Here is a 22,389-nt window from a genome sequence, read left to right as displayed (position 1 = left end):
TTAAAAAAAAGAACTGAACTCACAGGTGAGGTGAGGCAAGAGTGACTGCCCTTAACATCATTTGACTGTTCGGCATCAAGGAGCAAAACTGGAGTAATTGGGAATCAGGGGAAAGCTCTCTGCTATTGGAGCCATACCAAGCACAAGGGAAGATGGTTGTGACTGTTAGAGGTCAATCATCTCAGTTCAGGGGTATCACTGCAGGAGTTCCTCAGAGTAGTGTCCTCAGTCCAACCATCTTCAGCTGCTTCATCAATGATCTTCCTTCCACCATAAGGTCAGAAGTGGGGATGTTCGCTGATGATTGCACAATGTTCAGCACCATTTGCAACTCCTCAGATAGAGTCATAGGGGTCTACAGCACAGAAAAAGGCCCTTCGGCCCATCGAGTCTGCACTGGTCAAACAGGTATCGAACTATTCAAATCCCATTTTCCAGGGCTAGGCCCATAGCCTTGTATGCCATGGCATCGCAAGTTCACATCCAAATACTTCTTAAATGTTATGAGGGTTTCTGCCTCTACCACCCTTTCAGGCAATGAGATCCAGATTCCCACCATCCTCTGGGTGAAAATATTCTTCCTCACATCCCCTCCAAACCTCCTGCTCCTTACCTTAAATCTATGGCCCCTGGTTATTGATCCCTCCACCAAGGGGAAAAGTTCCTTCTTGTCTACACTATCTATGCCCCCCACAATTTTATACACCTCAATCACGTCCCCCCCTCAATCCCTTCTGCTCCAGGGAAAATAATCCTAGTCTATCCAATCTCTCCTCATAACTAAAACTCTCCAGTCCAGGCAACATCCTGGTAAACCTCCTCTACACTGTCTGTAGTGCAATCACATCCTTCCTTTAATGCAGTTCCAGAACAGCACACAATACTCTAGCTGCGGCCTTACCAGTGTTTCATACAGTTCCAGCATAACCTCCCTGATCTTATATTCTATGCCTCGGCTAATAAAGGCAAGTATCCCATATGCCTTCTTAACCATCTTATCTACCTGTCCCGCTACCTTAAGGGACCGGTGGACATGCACACCAAGGTCCCTCTGATCCTCAGTACTTCCCAGGGTCCTACCATTTATCACGTATTCCCGTGCCTTGTTTGTCCTGCCCAAGTGCATCACCTCACACTTGTCTGGATTAAATTCTATTTGCCACTGATCAGCCCATCTGACCAGCCCATCTATATCCTCCTGTAATCTAAGGCTATCCTCCTCACTATTTACCACCCCACAAATTTTCATGTCATCCGCCAACTTCCTGATCAACTCTCCTACATTTAAGTCTTAATCTTTTATATGCCACAACACCAATCCCTGTGGAATCCCACTGGACACAGGCATCCAGTCACAAAAACATCCCTCAACCATTACCCTCTGCTTCCTGCCACTCAGCCAATTCTGGATCCAATTTGCCAAATTGCCTTGGATCCGATGGGCCCTTACCTTCATTATCAGTCTCCCTTATGGGATCTTATCAAAAGCCTTGCTGAAGTCCAAATAGACAACGTCAAATGCATTTTCCTCATCTACACACCTGGTCAATCAAATTGGTCAGACATGACCTCCCCTTAACAAAACCACGTTGACTGTCCTTGATTAATCCTTTGTCCTTGATTAATCCTTACCTCTCCAAGTGTAGATTAAATCTGTCCCTCAGAATTGCATTCAATAGTTTCCCCACCACTGAGGTTAGACTGAATGGCCTGTAGTTCCCTGGTTTATCCCTTTCTTCCTTCTTGAATAACGCTGTCCTCCAGTCCTCTGGCACCTCTCCTGTGGCCAGAGAGGTATTGAAAATTATTGCCAGTGCCCCAATCTCCTCCCTTGCTTCACTCAACAGCGTGGGATACATTTCATCCAGGCCCAAAGATTTATCTACTTTTAAGCCTGCCAGACCACTTAGAACCTCCTCCTTTTCCATGCTAATTTCTTTAAGTATATCACAGTCCTTCTGCCTGATATCCATACCCACGTCATCCCTCTCACTTGTGAACACCAACACAAAGTATTCATTTAGAACCCTATCTACGTCTTCCGGCTCTACACACAAATTACCATTGTGGTCCTTAATGGGCCCTACTCTTTCCCTAGTTATCCTCTTACTCTTAATGTACTTGTAAAATAACTTCGGATTTGCCTTTATTTTACCTGCCAATGTTTTTTCATGCCTCCTTTTTACTCTCCTAATTTCCTTCAGAAGTTCCCCCTACACATTTTATACTCCTCCAGGGCTTCCACTGTTTTGAGCCCTCAGTATAAGCCATCAGCCCCCCCCTTTTCTCTTTATCCAATCCTGTATATCCCTCCAGGGTTCCCTGGATTTGTTGGTCCCACCCTTTATCTTTACTGGAATATGTTGGCCCTGTACTCTCCCTATTTCCTTCTTGAATGAGTCCCACTGCTGTGATGCAGATTTACCTAAAAGTAGCTGCTCCCAGTCCACTCTGGCCAAATCATATCTGATCTTACTAAAATCGGCTTTCCTCCACTTTAAAACTCTGATTTCTGGCTCATCCTTTTCCTTTTCCATTACAACCTTGAATCTAATGGAGTTATGATCACTACCTGCAAAATGCTCCCTCACTGATACCTCTATCACTTGCCCGGCTTTATTCCCTAAAATTAAGTCCAGGACCACCCCCTCTCTTGTAGGACCTTCTACGTACTAGCTTAAAAAGCTCTCCTGGATGCATTTTAAGAGTTCTGCTCCCTCTAAACCTATCACACTATGACTAACCCAGTTAATGTTGTGGAAGTTGAAATCTCCCACTATTACTGCCCTATTATTTTTACACTTCTCTGAAATGTGCCTACATATCTGCTCTTCTATTTCACTCTTACTGTTTGGGGGCCTATACTATACTCCCATCAATGTGATTGCTCCTTTTTTGTTTTTATATCTACCTGTATGGCTTCATTTGAAGAGCCTTCTAAGATGTCATCCCTCCTTACTGCTGTAATTGATTCCTTGATCAATATTGCGAAACCCCCTCCTCTCTTACCTCCTTCCCTGTCTCACCTGAGGACCCTATATCCTGGAATATTGAGCCGCCAATCCCGCTTCTCTCTCAATTATGTCTCTGCGACTGCAATGACATCATACTTCCATGTGCCCTCTTCTGCCTTATTCGTCAGACTCCTTGCATTAAAATAAATACCATCCAACCAACAAAATACCTGTGCCTTAACTGGCCTATAATTTCTATGCCTTCCAGACTCACTTGCTCTCAGTTCTAATTTTGGCTGCGCATCCCCACCTGCTGAACTTCCTCTCAAGATCCCATCCCCCTGCCAAGTTAGTTTAACCACAGCACTAGCAAACCTCCCTGCAAGGAAGTTGTTCCCATTCTAATTCAGGTGCAACCTGTCCAGCTTGTACAGGTCCACCACCCCCAGAAACGGTCCCAATGTCCCAGAAATCTAAAGGCCTCCCTCCTGCACCATCTCTCCAGCCACACATTCATCTGGACTAACCTTCTATTTCTATACACACTAGTGTATGGCACCGGAAGTAATCCAGAGATTACTACCTTTGAGGTCCCTGTTTTTTAAACTTCTTCCTAGCTCCCTAAATTCTGCTTGAAGGACCTCATCCCTCTTTCTACCTATGTCGTTGGTATCAATATGTACCACAATCTCTGTCTGTTTTCCCTCCCCCTTTAGAATGCCCTGCAGCCGTTCAGTGCCATTCTTGACCCTGGCAACAGGGAAGCAACATACCATCCTTGAGTCACATCTATGGCCGCAGAAACACTTGTCTGTTCCCCTATCAAGTCTCCTACCATTATTGCTCTTCCCCTTTTTTTCCTCCCCCACTGTGCAGCTGAGCCACTCACAGTGCCATGAGTGTGGCTGCACTGCCCAGAGGAACCGTCACTCTCCCGTTTTCCAACACAGAAAAATGGTTCTCGAGTGAGATGCAGCCTGGGGATTTCCTGACTACTTGCCTGACACCTTTCTTCTGACTGATGGTCACCCATTCCCTCTCTGTCTGCACTTCCATAAGCTGTGGGGTGACCATGGCTAAAAACGTGCAATCACAAAACTCTCAGCCTCACGGATGCACCTCAGTGCCTCCAGCTGCTGCTCAAGCTCCAAAACCCGCAGCTCAAGTAGCTGTAGCTGGTGGCACTACCTGCACACGTGGTCGGACAGAGCGCAAGCAATCACATTGTGCTGACATCATTTTTTGAAGCTTCCCCACACTCACACTGGTTCTGATCTCTCGCCACTCTCTCACACTGCTTTGTGATGTCACTCTTATTGTTTTCAACAAGAACTGACTGCAGTACACTCTTCCCAGACCACTTCACCGCAATGCTGACTGCAGGACACTCTTCCCAGACTGCTTCACTGCGATGCTGACTGCAGGACACTCTTCCCAGGCTGCTTCACTGTGATGCTGACTGCAGGATACTCTTCCCAGACTGCTTCACTGCGATGCTGACTGCAGGACACTCTTCCCAGGCTGCTTCACTGTGATGCTGACTGCAGGATACTCTTCCCAGACTGCTTCACTGTGACGTTGACTGTAGGGCACTTTTCCCAGACTCAAGATATTGAAGCAGTCCATGTCCAAATGCAACAAGGCTTTGGCTGACAAGTGGCAAGTAACATTCATGCCACACAAGTGGTAGGCAATGACCATCTCCAACAAGACTGCCCCTAGAAATTCAATGGTATTACCATTGTTGAATCCCCCACTATCAACATCCATTGACCAGAAACTGAACTGGACTAGCCACATAAATACTGTGGCTACAAGAGCAGGTCAGAGGGAAGGGATCCTGCTTTAAGCATACTCAGTGCCTGAGTTTCCACAGCCCTCTGGGGTAGAAAATTCAAAAGATCCGCCACTTTCTGAGTGAAAATATTTCTCCTCAATTCAGTCATAAGTGGCATCCCGCTTATTTTGAAATTGTGTCCCCTGGTTCTAGACTCCCAACCAGGGAAAACATCTTACCTGCATCTACTCTGTCTATCTCTAAGTATGTTGTAAGTTTCAATGAGATTACCACATTCTTCAAAACTCTAGAGGATACAGGTCCAGTTTCCCCAGTCTCTCTTCATAGGACAGCTCTACCATTCCATGAACAAGTCTGGTGAATCCTCGTTGCACTCCCTCTATGGCAATATGCTTCCTAATGTAAGGGGACCAAAACTGCACACAGTACTCTAGGTGCAGTCTCACCAAGGTTCTACACAATTGAAACAAGACTTCTCTACTCCTGTACTCAAATTCTCCTGTGCTAAAGGCCAACATACCATTAGCCTTCCTAATTGCTTGTTGCACCTGGATGTTAGCTTTCAGTGACTTATTGACAAAGACACCCAGGTTCCTTTGTACATCTACACTTTCTAATCTCTCACCATTTATGAAATACTCTGCATATCTGTTCCTCCTACTAAAGTGAATACCTCACATTTTTCCACCTTCTATTTCATCTACGGCATTCTTGCTGACTCACTAAGCCTGTCCAAATCCTCTGAAAGCTGCTTTGCATCTTCCTCACAACACACGTTCCCACCTAGGTCTGTCTCACATTTGGTTCCCACATCCAAATTATTGATGTATATTGTGAACAACTGGGGCTCAGGTTTTTTTTTATTATTCGTTTACAGGATGTGGGCATCGCTGGCTAGGCCAGTAAAATTGCTGAGGATTCCTGCTGCCAGCAAGTGCAGCTTGGGCCACCCATTTGATCCCGATGTTCAGGTTTTAAAGCCAGTGGTAAACATAGGAGGAGTAGGCCATTCAGCCCATCGAGCCTGATCCGCAATTAAATATGGTGATAGCTAATCATCCAGTTTAATGTCTTTTCCCAATGCTATCTCGATGTCCCTTTATATCATTGGTATTTAGATACAAGCCACACTTGCTGGCAGCAGGAATTCCTCAGGAATTTTATTGGCCTCCTAAGATATTTAAAATTGGAGGGGAGGGCGTAAGACAGCAAGAGGAGAGCGGGAGACTTCGGGAGTCAAGTGGGACATAAAGCAGTGAGGGGGAGAGTTAGAGTCTTTGGGGGCCAAGCGGGCCTCCCGCTGCCTGTGGACAGCCAGAGCCACAGTCAGGAAGGAAAACAAAACAAGTTGTGACATCACAGGGAAGGAGGTAGGTGATCGGCTGGTGAGTATTTCCTATTTATCTTATCTAAACTTCGGAATTTCAATGAGGACAAGGGAACATTAAACACAGGCAGGGCTAGGGCATTAATAAAATGTAATTAGTAAAATAATTAATTAATTAGTTAATTAAAATACATTAATGAGGGCTGGGCAGGAGATGTGTTTCAGCTGCAGTATGTAGGTCTTGGTGGACACCAGTGTGATCCGAGGCAAACACATCTGTAGTAAGTGTCTGCAGTTCAAGGTACTTTGACTCAGATTTAATGAGATGGAGGCTGAGCTGTGGACACTGTGATGCGTCGGGAGAGGGAAAGTTACCTGGACATTTGTTCCAGAAGGCAGTCACACTCTTTAAGCTATGAGCATCTGATTCGGTCCATGGTCAGGGACAGGAGGGTGGCACTGTGAGTGAGACAGGTGTGGGGATTGAGAAAATAGGAGTGGAGGAGACTCAGCCCTTGCAATTGTCCAATAGGTTCAGGGTTCTTGCAGTTTGAATGGCCAAAAGCGTGGATGAGCAAACTGACCATGGCATTGTGGTACAGGAAGCCATTCAAAAGGGAGGAGTAAGTAGGAATGTAGTGGTAGGAGAGGACAATAATCGGAGATTAGACAATTAACTGTAGCCAAGAGCATGAGTCCAGAAAGCTATGTTGCCTGCCCAGTGCCAGTGTTCGGGACATCTACTCTGGGCTGGAGAGGATCTTGCTGTAGAAGGGGGACGATCCAGTTGTCATTGTCCACGTAGGTGCCAATGACATTTATAGGAGAAGGAAAGAGGTTTTGCTTAGGATTTATGAAATGGTAGGGGCTTGATTAATAAGCAAACCCTCAAAGGTAATAATCTCTGGAACATTACCTGAACCACGAGTAAATTGGCATAGAGTAAATAAGAGTTTAATGTGTGGCACAATGATTAGTTTGGGAGAAATAGGTTTTGATTCGTGGGGTGTTGGCACTAGTACAGGGAAAGTGGGAGCTCTAACGTTGAGACAGTCTTCACCTGAACCATGCTGGGGCCAGTGTTCTGGTGAGTCGTATAACTTGGGCAATAGAGAGGGCTTTAAACTAATTAGTGGGGGCAAGGGATCAAGTGAGGGAAGATGTGGGAGGGGACAAGACAAGAGAGCAAAGTGGCAATCAGGGTAATGATAACCATAACATGACAGGAAGAGACAGAGCATGCAAACTTAAGACTGCACCAGCAGGTAAGGCTAGAAGTTGCAAAAATAGTAAAAAGGCAGAACTAAAGGCTCTGTATCTGAATGTGCTTAGCATTCGTAACAATAGATGAATTGTCAGTTCACATACAAATAAATATGTATGATATGATAGTCATTACAGAGGCATGCTGCAAGGTAACCAAGGCTGGGATATAAACATTCAAGGGTACTTCACAATTGGGAAGGACAGGAAGCTAGGAAAGCACACTGACATGTTTCACAACAGCACAGAGATGACATGCACTTGCTGCCTCCACTTTGGATGAACTAGAGGTGAGTGCACAGCAACGTTCCGCAGAGCTCGCCAGGGTCGCCTGTTGCTTTGCAGGCTTCAGGGCACTGGAGGGTCTGGGTTAAATCCTGCCCAGCTCGATTGGTGGAGGCAGGAGGGGAATCAGGGGGAAAGTGCAGCCCTGCCTCTGAGGTGACCTTTGAGGGTGAGGGGGGCAAGTACAGCCCTGCCATTGAGATGAATTGTGAGGGGGGAAAGTGCAGCCTTGCCGTTGAAGCAACTTGTGAGGGGGGCAATTGCAGCCTTGCCGTTGAGGTGACTGGTGGCAAGGGTTTGTGGCAGTGGGCAAGCTTGGCCCTGCCACTGAATATTGCGAACAAGTATTCAGGGTGGAGGGGTAGGGTGGGCAAGGGAAGTGGCCACACATTTGGGAAACCTGTAGAATGTGACCATTCCTCTGCAACTGAGACAGTTCAGGCACAGCCACATTGATATGACTGGGTCAGGCTCCAAGCTTATCTGCCCACTCAAGCAACGCAGAGGCATCAAAGTGCCACCAAGTTCTGCAGAGCTTAATTGGCCAGCCAATGTGAAATCGAGGTAGGGGACTGATTGAGGGCGGCGGACCATTGTGCACCTGACGAGGTAATACTTCTGCCCATGGAGTGGTGAGAATGTGGAACCTACCATCACAGAGAGTGCTTAAAGTGAATAAAACAGATGCATTTAAGGGAAGGCTAGACAAGAATTTAAGGAAGAAGAGAATTGAAGGTTACGCTGATAGATGTTGATGAAAATGGGAGGTAATTCGAGCGTAAGTGCCAGCATGGATTGGTGGTGCCAAATGGCCGAATTCTGTGCTTTGTATCCTATGTAGTCCTATGATACTGCAGGAGTGAATTCTCATTGAGATACTCCAGTTCATCTGCTATAGCCTTGGTTCAAAAACCACAGAACCACCGCTCATGTCATATTCCTGAAGTTTCTGTGACTCTTCCAAAGTTACTGTCAAAAGGTGGGAGAGGACCCTTACAGAAAGTTTTCTGCTATGGAAGCTGATGTCCACTCAGAGCTGGAGTGAAATACTTTAAATTGATTTACTAAAGGTGGGAAATTAAACTTATAAATTAAAATCTTATCATTATATATTTTATCAGATCTATCAATACACTGTGATTTCTATATAAAATGAAAGCTTCAGAGAATACAGCCCCAGGCATCATGTGAATTACAATGTGAAGTTGTAATTACAAAGTAGTTAAGGGCAGCATGTACCAGAAAGTTTCGCTGTCAGTTTCAAAGCTCTAGTCATTTCAGTTCGATCAGCTGTAGATGATTTCATAAATACATATAGTTTTACCCTGAAAGTTCTTTTCACTGCGTTTCATGTTTTGCTGTGGAATAGACTACAATTGGCTTTATATTACTAAGGCAAGCAGAACAAGCCAGGAATTAAATTCAGTTCAATTCATGATGAAACTACAGGGGTGATTTCCACCTGCCTGCTCAGTGGAAATCTGGCAGATGGGCAGTTAAAATTGCCTGTGGGACTTAGGTGCTGATGTCCACATTGATCCCGCTGATTCTAATCTTAAGCGTCCCTTCTGAATAGGTGACATAAACAGCTGCCAACAACTGACAGGGTCCTTCATTAAATATGTAAATTGGGCATCAATGACTCTTCCAGGTTCTGACTCTGATTTTAACCATGGGCCAAGAAAGAGGAACACTTGTGGCTTCCCAACCCTATTGGGAAGAGTTCCTCAGGTACTAAACCAACAGTCTTCAGCTACTTCATCAATGACCTCCATCATAAGGTCAGAAGTGGAAATGTTTGCTGATGATTGCACAATATTCAGCACCATTCGTAACTCCTCAGATACTGAAAGGCAAGACCTGGACAACATTCAGGCTTCAGCTGATAAGTGGCAAGTGACATTCGCACCACACAAGTGCCAGACAATGATCATTTTTTTTATTCATGGGATGTGGGCATCTCTGGCTAGGCCAGCATTTATCACCCATCCCTAATTCAGGGGGCATTTAAGAGTCAGCCACATTGCTGTGGGACTGGAGTCACATGTAGACCAGACCAGGTAAGGATGGCAGATTCCTTCCCTAAAGGACATTGGTGAACTAGATGGGTTTTTATGACAATCGGCAATTGTTTCATGGTCATCATCAGACTTTTCATTCCAGGTTTTTTTTTACTGAATCCAAATTTCACTGTGGTAGGATTCGAACCCAGGTGATCAGACCATTACCTTGGACCTCTGGTCCAGTCCAGTGAAAATACCAGTATGCCATCACCTCCCCAACAAGAGAGAATCTAGCTTTCTTCTCCAACAACCAAGTACCTAGCCACCTCCTCTTGATGTTCAACAGCACTACCATCACTGAATCCCCCACTATCAACCTCCTGGGGGTTACTATTAACCAAAAACTGAATTGGAGCAGCCATACAAATACTGTGGGTACAAAAGCAGGGATTTCTTCACCTTCTGACTCCACAAAGCCTGTCCACCATCTACAAGACACAAGTCAGGAGTGTGATGGAATAGTCTCCACTTGCCCTGGATGAATATAGCTCCAACAGCACTCAAGAATCTCAATACCATCCAATAATATGCAGTCCACTTTATCGGAACCCCATCTACCTCTTTAGACATTCACTCCCTCCACCATCGACGCACAATGGCAGCAATGTTTACCTTATATAAGATGCACTGCAACAACAAGTCACATGCAAGGTCAGCATTTGTTGCCCATCCTTAACTTGAGAAGGTAGCAGTGAGTCATCTCTTTGAACCACTACACTCCATCTAGTGTAGGCATACTAATAGTATTGTTAAGAAGAGAGTTCCATGTTTTTGACCCAGTAACAGTGAAGGGATGGCAATATAGTTACAAGTCAAAATGGTGTGTAGCTTGGAGGGAACTTGCAGGCGATGGTGTACAATACATCTACTGGCTTAGATGTTGCGGATTTGGAAGGTGCTGTCCAAGGAGCTTTGTGCAGTGCATCTCATATTTGGTACACACTGCTGCCACCGTGCATCGGTGATGGAGGAAGTGAATGCTTAGGATGATGAATGGAGTGCTGATCAAGCAAGCTGCTTTATCCTGAATGGTGGCAAGACAAGCTTCGTAAGTGTCATTGAGCAGGACTCATTCAGGCTCTTGACCTTTTTCTTTATTCATTCATGGGATGTGGGCTTCGCTGGCTGGGCCAGCATTTATTGCCAATCCCTAGTTGCCCTCGAGAAGGTGGTGGTGGGCTGCTTTCTTGAACCGCTGCAGTCCATGTGGTGTAGGTACACCCACAGTGCTGTTAGGAAGGGAGTTCCAGGATTTTGACCCAGGGACAGTGAAGGAACAGCGATATATTTCCAAGTCAGGATGGTAGGAGACTTGGAGGGGAACTTACAGGTGGTGGTGTTCTCATCTATCTACTGCCCTTGTCCATCTAAATGGTAGTAGTCGTGGGTTTAGAAGGTGCTGTCTAAAGACCGTGGTGAATTCCCACAGTGCATCTTGTAGATGATACACACTGCAGTGTGTACCACAGTGCATCTTGTAGATGATACACACAGCCGTGTGTACCAAATATGAGATGCACTGCACAAGGCTCCTTGGACAGCACCTTCCAAATCCGCAACGTCTAAGCCAGTGTGTCAGTGGTGAAAGGAGTGAACGTTTGTGGATGTGGTGTCCTGGATGGTGTCAAGCTTCTTGAGTGCTGTGGGATCTGCATTCATCCAGGCAAGTGGGGAGTATTCCATCACACATCTGACTTGTGCCTTGTAGATGGTGGACAGGCTTTGGGGAAGTCAGGGGGTGAGTTACTCGTCGCACGATTCCTAGCCTCTGATCTGTTCTTGTAGCTACAGTATTTATATGGCTAATTCAGTTCAGTTTCTGTTCAATGGTAACCCCCAGGATGTTGATAGTGGGGGATTCCGTGATGGTAATGCCATTGAACATCAAGGGGCGATACTTGGATTCTCTCATGTCGGAGATGGTCATTGCCTGACACTTGAGTGGTGCGAATGTTACTTGCCACTTGTCAACCCATGCCTGGATATTTGGACGTGGACTGCTTCAGTATCTGAGGAGTCGTGATTGGTACTGAACATTGTGCAATCATCAATAAACACCCCCATTTCTGAGCTTAGATGGAAGGAAAGTCATTGATGAAGCTGCTGAAGATGGTTGGGTCTAGGGCATTGCTCTGAGGAACTCCTGCAGTGATGCCCTGGAGCTGAGATGATTGACCTCCAACAACCACAACCATCTTCCTTTGTGCTAGGTATGACTCCAACCAGTGGAGAGTTTTCCCCGATTCCCACTGACTACAGTTTTGCTAGGGTTCCTTGATGCCACACTTGGCCCAATGCAGCCTTGATGTCGAGAGTAGTCACTGTCACCTCACCTCGGGAGTTCAGCTCTTTTGTCCATGTTTGAACCAAGACTGTAAAGGAGGGCAGGAGCTGAGTGACCCTTGCAGAACCCAAACTGGGCATCAGTGAGCAGGTTATTGTTAAGCAAGTGCCGCTTGATAGCACTGTTGATGACCCCTTCCATTACTTTACTGATGATTGAGAGTAGACTGATGGGGTGGTAATTGGCCAGGTTGTATTTGTCTTGTCTTTTGTGTAAAGGACTTACCTGGACAATTTTCCACATAGTTGGGTAAATGCCAGTGTTGTAGCTGTACTGGAACAGCTTGGCTAGGGGTGCAGCAAGTCCTGGAGCACAAGCCTTCAGTACTATTGCCGGAATATTGTCAGGGCCCATAGCCTTTGCAGTATCCAGTGCTTCAGCCATTTCTTGACGTGAAGTGGATTCAATTGGCTGAAGACTGGCATCTGTGATGCTGAGGGCTTCTGGAAGAGGCCAAGATGGATCACTTCTGGCTGAAAATTGTGGCAAATGCTTCAGCCTTATCTTTTGCACTGATGTGCTGGGCTCCTCCATCATTGAGGATGAGGTATTTGTGGAGCCTCCTCCTCCAGTGAGCTGTTTAATTGTCCACCACCATTCCCAACTGGATGTGGCAGGACTGCAGAGCTTAGATTTGATCTACTGGTTGTGAGATTGCTTATCTCTGTCTATCGCTTGCTGCTTATGCTGTTTGGCACGCAAGTAGTCCTGTGTTATAGCTTCACCAAGTTGACACCTCATTTTTAGGTATGCTGTTCCTGGCATGCCCTCCTGCAGTCTTCATTGAAACAGGGTTAATCCCCTGGCTTGATGGTAATAGTAGAATAGGGGATATACCGTGCCCTGAGGTTACAGATTGTGTTCGAGTACAATTCTGCTGCTGCTGATGGCCCACAGCACCTCATGGATGCCCAGTCTTGAGTTGCTAGTTCTATTTGAAATCTATCCTATTTAGCATGGTGGTAGTGCCACACAACACGATGGAGAGTATCCTCAATGTGAAGGTTGGACTTCGTCTCCACGACGACTATGCAGTGGTCGCTCCTACCAATACTGTCATGGACAGATACATCTGCAACAGGTCAAGTACGTTTTTCCCTCTTATTGGATCCCCCACCCATTGCCGCAGAACCAATCTAGCAGCTATGACATTTAGGGCTCAGCCAGCTCCGTCAGTAGTGGTGCTACTGAGCCACTCTTGGTGATGGGCATTGAAGTCCCCCACACAGAGTTCATTCTGTGTCCTTGTCACCCTCAGTGCTTCCTTCAAGTGGGGTTCAACATGGAGGAGCACTGATTCATCAGTTGAAGGAGGGTGGTAGGTGGAAATGAGCAAGAGGTTTCCTTGCCCATTTGTGGCCTGATGCCATGAGCCTTCATGGGGTCCAGAGTCAATGTTGAAGACTCCCAGGGCAACTCCCTCTGACTGTGCCGCCACCTCTGCTGGGTCTATTCTGTCAGTGAGACAGGGCATAGCCAGGGATGGTGGATGGTGGTGTCTGGGGCATTATCTGTCAGATATAATTCCGTTAGGATGACTATATCAGGCTGGTAATTGGCCAGGTTGTATTTGGCTTGGCTCTGCCGCAAAATTGGCTCTCCCGATTTTGACACAAGGAGGACTTTGCAGTGTCAACAGGGCTGAGATTGTTGTTGTCGTTTCCGGTGCCGAGGTCAAATGCAGGTGGTCCGTCTAGTTCCATTCCTTTTTTGTGACTTTGTAGTGGTTTGATTCAACTAAGTGGCTTGCTAGGCCATTTCAGAGGGCATTTAAGAGTCAACTACATTGCTGTGGGTCTGGAGTCACACGTAGGCCAGACCAGGTAAGGACGACAAATTTCCCTCCCTAAAGGACATTAGTGAACCAGATGGGATTTTACAACAATGGTTTCATTTTTATTGAACCCGGGTCTCCAGAGCATTACTGAGTCTCTGGATTACTAGTCCAACAAGAATACCACCATGCCATCGCCTCCCCCCAGCCTGTGATTGCTCTTATACAGTTTTTATATGGCTGGTCCAGTTCAGCTTCTGGTCAATGGTAACCCCAAGGATGTTAATAGTGGGGGATTCAAGTGATGACAATGCCACTGAATGTCAAGGGGAGATGGTTAAATTCTCTCTTCTTGGAGATGGTCATTGCCTGACACTTATGTGGCACATAATATTACTTGCCACTTATCAGCCTAAGCCTGAATATTGCCCAGGTCTTGCTGCATATGTATCTGAGGAGTTATGAATGGTGAATATTGTGCAATTATCAGCAAACATCTCCACTTCTGACCTTATGATGGAGGGGAGGTAATTGATGAGGTAGCTGAAGATGATTGGGCCTAGGGCATTACCCTGGGTGACTGCTGCAGCAATGTCCTGGGACTGAGATGGCTGACCTCCAACAACCACAATCATCTTCCTTTGTGCTAGGTATGACTCTAACCAACAGACAGGTTCCCCCTTGATTCACATTGACTTCAATTTTGCTCGGGTTCATTGGTCAAATGTTGCCTTGATATCAAAGGCAGTTGATTACACTTCACCTCAATGTTGATATTCTGGCGTAAACCCCATCTATGTTATTTTTCCAAGGTTTCCACAATGAGGAGAACAAACCCCTGCAGAACCTCACCCTTTGTACTTTTAATTTGTCTGATTGTAAAGGTTTCTAACAACCTGACCGAACACAGTTTGACAAAATGGACTGAATTTCCCCCCTGTTGTGGGGGTTGTGCTTGGGCGGGTGGGAGTGAGCGCGAACCCGATTGGTGTCCCCTATCGGGTGCATGCCGCCTTTTTACATGGGCGGGCCAATTAAGGCCCACCCAGCATGATGCTCGTCCGGAAGCGCTGAGCGCTCCCTGTGCAGGTGACAGGGGGGAATTCCCTGAGTCGGGACCTGCGTTCCTTCGCGTATGCATGCAAAAGAGCGCGGAAATCTCCCTGAGGCACCTCCCTGCAGGGAGATTAGTTAAAGTTTTTAAAAGCTAAATACAGAAAAGAAAATATTATAAGACATGTCCCCTCATGTGACAGTATCAGGTGAGCTGGGACATGTCAATGAAACTCTTTTAAAATTTTTATTGAATTTTAAAACCCTTCAGCCCGTGGATGAGGTTTTATGAAAAATGCGAAGGCTGCCTGGGCTCTTCACCTGCCTGCCAACCTTAAGGTTGGAGGGGCAGCTCATTTAACTATTCTAATTAGTTTTTAACAGGCCTTAATAGGACTCTGACAATTCGGTGGGTGCGCAGCCAAGTCAGCTGCGTGCCCGCCGAACTGAAAATCTAAATGATGTGCGGTGACGTCGGGACACCCGCCCAACATCACTGCGCGTCATTTTACACGTCGGCAAGCTGGCCCCGCCTCCGCTTGCCAACCGGAAAATTCTTCCATATGTCTCCTTAGCCTCTCCCTCTTCATTCAATCTTCTGCAGTGTTTTGCAGGATGTTACTAACTGGATACCAGGTTCACAATTCATAATCATTCTACATATGCTTTTTGAACAGATCAGGAGAACACCTCAGCTCTGAAATTACATTGTGAGATTTTCAACTGCTTAATGTGTTTGTCTGACATTTCAGTCTATGCAATCTTTGCGGAGGTGTAAACCTTCTTATCTGAAATGGATTGATTACTTCACTAAAAGAATGGTGGGAGAAATTTCAGACAAACTTATTGCGCACTAGTACCCATGATATAGTTTGAGTGCTGTCGTGTGAAAATATGCTTGAAATAGAAGAATCATCTCCAGACCTTAGAATACAGCAGTGCCAAAGATAACAAACTGGACATAAAATTCTGGCCTTAAAAGGTACAGATGTATAAATTCATCATTCTGATATCTACTTTTTTAACACTAGGCTTGGATTTTGCAGTAAAAATTACAGTGAGGCTATCAGTGCTCACCACTATTAATGCATAAACCATGTGCAGTACATCTGAAGTTGCTGTCCAAGATGTCCTGCTCCCTAGAAGTTGCCCAATAACGAATTTAAATGGAATGTAGTCAATTGATCTGCGCCTGGTGCATAAAACCTGAGACCAGCAATCAACTCAAACCAATAATTGGCCTGTTTTTTCAGCTGCATCAACTGAAAAAACTTTCCTTTTGGTTAGTTTAATTCATTAATCTAGGCAACACTGGCCATGTCTCTAGTCAATAATCAATTATATTTAACTTACATTGTACCCGTGTGCTGTTTCATAGGAGGTTTTACATTTGGGCTTTTGCAAATAAGTCTGCGTGGAATTTATGGGCAGGATTTAACATCTTGCGGGTGGGCAGTTACACTCCCGAAATGATCGGGCATAAACTAGTGCGTGATGTTGGACAAGCATCCCGACATCATCACGTACTCGTGCGATATTTCAGTCAGCAGGCGCACGAGAGTCGACAGCGGCCTGCCGACAGTTAAAATCTGTTAAGGCCCTTATATAAGCAATTTTTTGCTGCCTGTCCAACCTTATGGTTGGCAGGCGGGTGAATCAGCCAGGGAGCATTTGGATTTTTTATGAAACCTCATTTATGGGTGGGATGAGGTTTCCAATAGTAATTAAAAAAAAATTTAGGCATCATTTTTAATATATCATGTGACTGGGTCATATGTAGGGACATGTTTCTCTCATTTTTAAAATCTTTATTTCTGTTTCTACAAATCTTCAGCACCCTGAGGCAGCTCCCTGCCTTCAGGGGGCTTTCAGTGCGTGCTCCCCCGCGCATGCGCAGACTTCTGCACTCACGCTCCTTCCCCCCCACCTCCCACCCCAGCAGCGGAGGTTATCAGCATGCATTTCATGCTGGCTAGCCATTAATGGGCCAGCCAACATGAAATCACAGTCGGAGACCAATAGTGGGTAGCTGACCTTTTCCTACCCGCTCTCGGGCCCGCCTGCCCAACGACCAGAAAATCCTGCATTATGTGTAAATTCACCTCAGCAAAACAGGTGCAGGGTCCAGTACATACTGGCCACATTTTCCTGATTATGCTTCTCGCAGAAACTCCAGCTCAAATATCTAACCTGCTACTGCTACTATAGGTCTCATTAAGGTAATTATTTTATCGACAGTGTAATCAATGTTTGTGTAATAACATATTTGAAAAGCAGTCAACAGCTATCTAGCAGTATGATGGCTTGCTGTAAAGACTTACATTGGATTACAGACACAGAAACAGGCCATTCAGCCCAATCAGTTCGTGCCAGATTTTATGCACCATTTGAGCATCCTCCCAACTTCTCTCATCTAAATCTACCATCATAATCATCTATTCCTTTCTCTCTCATATGCTGGTCTAGTTTCCTCTTAAATACATCTGTACTATTCATTTCGTGCACTCCCTGTGGTGACAAGTCTCATCTGGGGAAAGAAGTTTCTTCTGAATTCCTGATTGATTTTTTTTGTGACTGTCTAATATTGATGGTCTCTCATTATACTCTTCCCCACAACAGAAACATTCTCCCTGTATCCACTCTGTCAAAACCTTTCGGAATCTTAAAGACCTTTATGAGGTCAACCCTCAGCCTTCTTTATTCAACAGAGAAGAGATTCATCCTGTCAATATTTTCCTGATATGTATACCCACAACATTTTATAACAAGCATCACTTTATGTAAAAGACAACACACTACAATATCCTTACTGCACCATAATGTTTAATTATTACAGTTTGTCTATTTTTGTTTCACACATACTGTATGTGACACTGTATCCTTCTGCAATTTCATTATGGATTCCTTAAATGTGCAGTTTTAATCTCCATATTTAAGGAAGGATATACTTGCATGGGAAGCAGCACAGTAAAGGTTCACTAGATTGGTCCCTCAGATGAGAAGGTTGTCCTATGATGAGAAACTGAGTAAATTGAGCCTATACTCTCTGGAATTCAGAAGCATGTGAGATAATTTCATTGAAACATACAAGATTTTGAAGGTGACATCTTTTGATTATCTGCTCCTATCACTGCTTGCTTGTCCCTACAACCACACCACCCCCCTCCACTTCTCTCCCCCCACCTAACACCACCCCCCCCAACCACCACCACCACCACCACCACCACCACCACCACCTTAAAGCAGCTTATATTTCAACCCTCTCCTTGCATTCACCCAGTTCTGTTGAAGGGTCATGAGGACTCAAAATGTCAACTCTTTTCTTCTCCGCTGATGCTGCCAGACCTGCTGAGTTTTTCCAGGTAATTCTGTTTTTGGTTAAGATTTTGAAGGGGTTTGACAGGAGACCGAGAGAGCGGTTGTTTCCCTGTCTGGGGAATCTAAAACATGGGGCACTATCACAACATGAGAGATTGATCATTTCAGACTGAGATGAGGAGAAACTTCTTTACTCAGAGAGTTGTGAATTCCCTACCCTAACATTTGATATATTTAAAGGCTGAGACAGGCATATTTTGATCTCTCAGGGAATCAAAGGATATGGAAACACAGCGGGAAAGTAGAGTTGAAGCCGAAGATCAGCCATCATAGTACAGAATGGCGAAGCAGTTTCGAGGAACCCAATGATCTACTCATGCTCCTATTTCTTATGCTGTTATGGAAATCATTATCTTGTAACAACATCTTGCTTGTCCTGTAACTCAGTAAAACTTGGTACACTGCGAAGCCACTTGAATTCTCATCCATTGTTATGACAAAACATTTGGTGGATTTAAGCATCAGAACCTTTTCAGGAATAGGTCAGATGTGCTGACTATGAGTGATGTCAATGTTGATATCGGAACAAAATGTGAGACCCAGTATTGCAGCCTGGCCCTGTGTGTAGCTCAAGTGTAACTGCCAGAGGACAGCAAGAAAAATGAGGCAGATTCTATGTCACATTTGCATCATAAGCCCATGAATATTAGAAAACAATGGACATATTGACTTTTTTTTAAAGAAAACAACATGGAGTATGGATAATTTATCTTGACCCAAGATGGAGTCCGGGGCTGGGGGTTGGGGAAGAGGGGTCAGGTGACTTTTGTGATTTTTGCACAGACAAGAACTAGTTCATGTCTCTGGAATATTATTAGAATGTAAATATCCAGGTGGAGGACCCCTACAATGTCTACAAATTCAAAATCTAATAAAGTGGTATGAAGAAGCCATTTTTAACACAAGCAGCTGTGAACGGCCAACATTCATTCCCTTTTGTATGGAAATAGCTTCTAACATCATATCATTTCTGTTGATAATATAAGTATTGATTCTGTGGTCACATGATGAAAACTGACTTGAGATAACAACACCTTATTATTCCAAGGATCAACCAGAGGCAGATTAGTCTGGGACAACCAACACAGACAGGACAACTACTCAGCAAGAAGAACATAACCCTGCCTAAACAGTCACCGCAGGCAGTAAGAGAGGGCCAAATTTGTTTCCACCTGCAAGGGTATATCTCTTTTCTCCAGAAGCTTAGCCGCAACTTTGTATGAAAACCCAGAAGCTTTCAACCTCCATTTATCTTCTGAGAGCCAAGCAAATGAATCCATCAGGCCTGCAACATTTTATCTTAAAAGACTCATTAAGAACATGTAATTAATTTCTTGTTATTCTGTTAATTATCTAAGTGCATGCATCACCTTTAGAAGTCATCTTTTCTTATGTATTATGTGTCTGTGTGTTTGGGAGGTGGGGGGGGTGGAATGAGTGTTTTTGTTGCATTTACTTTTTAGGTATTGTGCAACTGAACATTTTTTTTCTTCTGATCTAAACTTACCAGAAAGCCTATTTCATGCCTATTCTTTAAAGTCACAACACCCAAAAGGTTTAAAACACTCCTTCAAAAATATACCTTGTTGTAAACAACCAAGAAGTGAGGAAAAAGGGAAAAAGTTATCCCACAACCTCTCCCCACCCATAAGATCATTTTCTGGCAGAAATCCAGCCCATGGAGAGGAGGCTGGCAGTGTCTGGGAAGCAAATCTTTGTCCTGCCCTCCCTAGCTCCAGGAAATGGATCTGCAGGAGATCCTGGTCACCTGGAGCTATGAATGGCACACCTTTCCCAAGTTCCAGCATTGGAATCTTAGAATATTGGGGCTGAACTTGACAGTGACATCTATCGTCGAGACTAAAACGAGCTTAAATGCTGCATAGGACTCTCAGCAAGAAGAGCTGTAGAAATATTCTATTTGTATTTAAAGCTCCCACATGATGAGAAAGACACCCTTCTCATTGTCATATGCCTTTGATTCATAAACAGAAGATTGTGATGGCTAAAACAAAAATTAATCATTTAAGTTCTTCAAACTGTGCTTACATGACAAAGGCAAAGGATTACCATGGCAACAGAAAATGTCCACTATTTAATACTGATAAAAGAAAAAAATGTGCAAATGCTGAAAATCTGAACTTTAATTAATTTGTCAAATGTGGGCATCACAAGTAAGGCCAGCAGTTATTGCCCATTCCTAATTATCTTAATTGAGAAAGATGTGATGAGCCTCTGCCTTCAACGCAACTGAGTAGTTTGCGAGGCCATCTCAAGAGGGCAGTTCAGTGTCAACCATATTGATGTGGATCTGGAGTCAGCTGTATGCCAGAACAGTAAGGACAGAAAATTTCCTTCCCTAAAGGATATTAGTGAATTAAATGTGTTTTTCTGATGACAATCCAGTAGTTACATGGTCATCATTACAAAAACTAGCTTTTTTATTCCTGGTTTAACTTAATTAATTGAATTTAAATAAAATTAATTCAATAAAAACCAGTAGTGGTGAAAATAAGTAACAGGTCACACAGTATTTTAAAGAACAAAAGATACGTGAAATATTTCCCTAAAGATCTCCTCATGTGAGACAGGGGGACCTACATCAGCACCAGAAATACAGTTGGAGAGGATTTCTGCCTTCCCTTGGATGTACCCCAGTCTGGCCCAATTCCAGGGGTCAAGAGCATTTTAATATTTCAAGCAGCTGGAGCGCTATGGTGGAGAGAAAAATCACCACATGTCCTTGCTGCAAGATAGGCTGGTTTTCTGTGCAAGTTGAAGATTTTCCAGAAAACTGAATAACTTGCCAATTTTCAATTACAGATAAAAATACCTGACTGGAAAAGGAAAACAAGCTTCACTGAAACAAAAAAGGGAACTAGCTAAGATAAATTGCAAAACAAAACTATCAGGAATGATTTGGGTGTAAACTAGTCATATAAATACCATAATAGAGATGCAACAAAAGCGGGTGTTCCTTGGATAAGTAAAAAATCTAAAATTAAAATGCAGCTCCTACTGTGCAACAGCGACTACATTTCAAAAGTACTTTGTTTACTGTAAAGCATTTTGGGATGTCCTGAGGAAATGAAAGACTTTTTTTTAATACAATTCTTTCCTTTCAGAAGAGGCAGATTATAACTCAAAGCTTTAAAACACAAAGGGAAATCAAGCATAATACTAAAAATAGAGAGGGGAAGGAGAAAAGATTAGGAAAGCCAAGAGTGAGAATAAAAAAGAATGCCAGTTAACATTAAGGGAAATAGTAAGAGGGCTTATAAACATTAAAAAAGTTAAAGAATATGACTAATTAGAAACAAAAAATGGAATCATATGATGGTTGAAACAATACTGAAAATACTTTGTCTCAGCTTGTTGCACCGCATGTTAGCTTTCAATAACTTATGAACAACTACACCCAAGTCCCTTTGGACATCAATACTTCCCAATCTCTCCCCATTTAAGAAATACTCTGTATTTCTGGATCAAAATAGATAACTTCACATTTTTCCACATTATATTCCATCTGCCATGATCTTGCCCACTCAATTAGTCAGTCTAAATCTCCTTGAAGCCTCTTTGTATCCTCCACACAACTCACATTCCCACTACATTTTGTGTCATCAGCAAACTTGGAAGTATTACAGAGATAAAAACAAAAAAACTGCGGATGCTGGAAATCTGATGCTGAGTTTTTCCAGGTAATTCTGTTTTTGTTTTGGAAGTATTACATTTGGTCCCCACATCCAAATCATTGATATTATGAATAGCTGGGGCCCAAGAGGTGATACTTCCAGTACCTCACGAGTCACAAGCCTGCTAGCCTGAGAATGATCCATTCATCCCTGCTCTCTGATTTCTGTCCTTTAAACAATCATCAAACCATCCCATTAAATATCCCCCAATCCCATGAGCTCTATAAGAAATTGGGGCCTTTAATAAACTTAGCTAACACAGTGCTGATTCTCTCTCTCTCTAGAAAGGCATTTTCTAAACAGTCCCAGGAATCATCAGGGTCACTTAGTTCAGGCTTCCATGTTGACATTCCTAAGTTGGTAGGATGGTGTCTTGTGTACCCCCTCAACGATGCAGGTGTTTACAAAGGGCCAGGAAATGACCCTCAGCATGGTGTAAACTAAAAAGCTTATCT

The 22,389-nt window shown here is 44.2% G+C and overlaps 1 protein-coding gene and 1 long non-coding RNA gene across 4 annotated transcripts in view; one reads left to right on the top strand and one right to left on the bottom strand.

Moving 5' to 3' along the window:
* mctp1a (multiple C2 domains, transmembrane 1a) overlaps positions 1-22,389 on the bottom strand; it is a 733,548-nt gene that overhangs the window by 626,029 nt on the left and 85,130 nt on the right. The gene's annotated exons all lie outside the window — the stretch shown is intronic.
* The window catches only part of LOC121277450, a 58,503-nt gene that overhangs the window by 7,542 nt on the left and 28,572 nt on the right, over positions 1-22,389 (top strand). Inside the window, exon 3 of one of the 3 annotated variants that reach the window (XR_005942880.1) lies at positions 19,288-21,262. The exons of 1 other annotated variant lie outside the window; for it this stretch is intronic. This is a non-coding gene — a long non-coding RNA (uncharacterized LOC121277450). Of the gene's footprint in view, positions 1-18,448; positions 18,874-19,287; positions 21,263-22,389 lie in introns of those variants that run through there. One more of the 3 variants, XR_005942881.1, reaches the window with a different exon arrangement.

Source organism: Carcharodon carcharias, chromosome 4 (assembly GCF_017639515.1).
Source record: "Carcharodon carcharias isolate sCarCar2 chromosome 4, sCarCar2.pri, whole genome shotgun sequence".
NCBI lineage: Eukaryota > Metazoa > Chordata > Chondrichthyes > Lamniformes > Lamnidae > Carcharodon > Carcharodon carcharias.
Note: the sequence above shows the minus strand (reverse complement) of the source record. Positions and strands in the feature narration are given on the sequence as shown.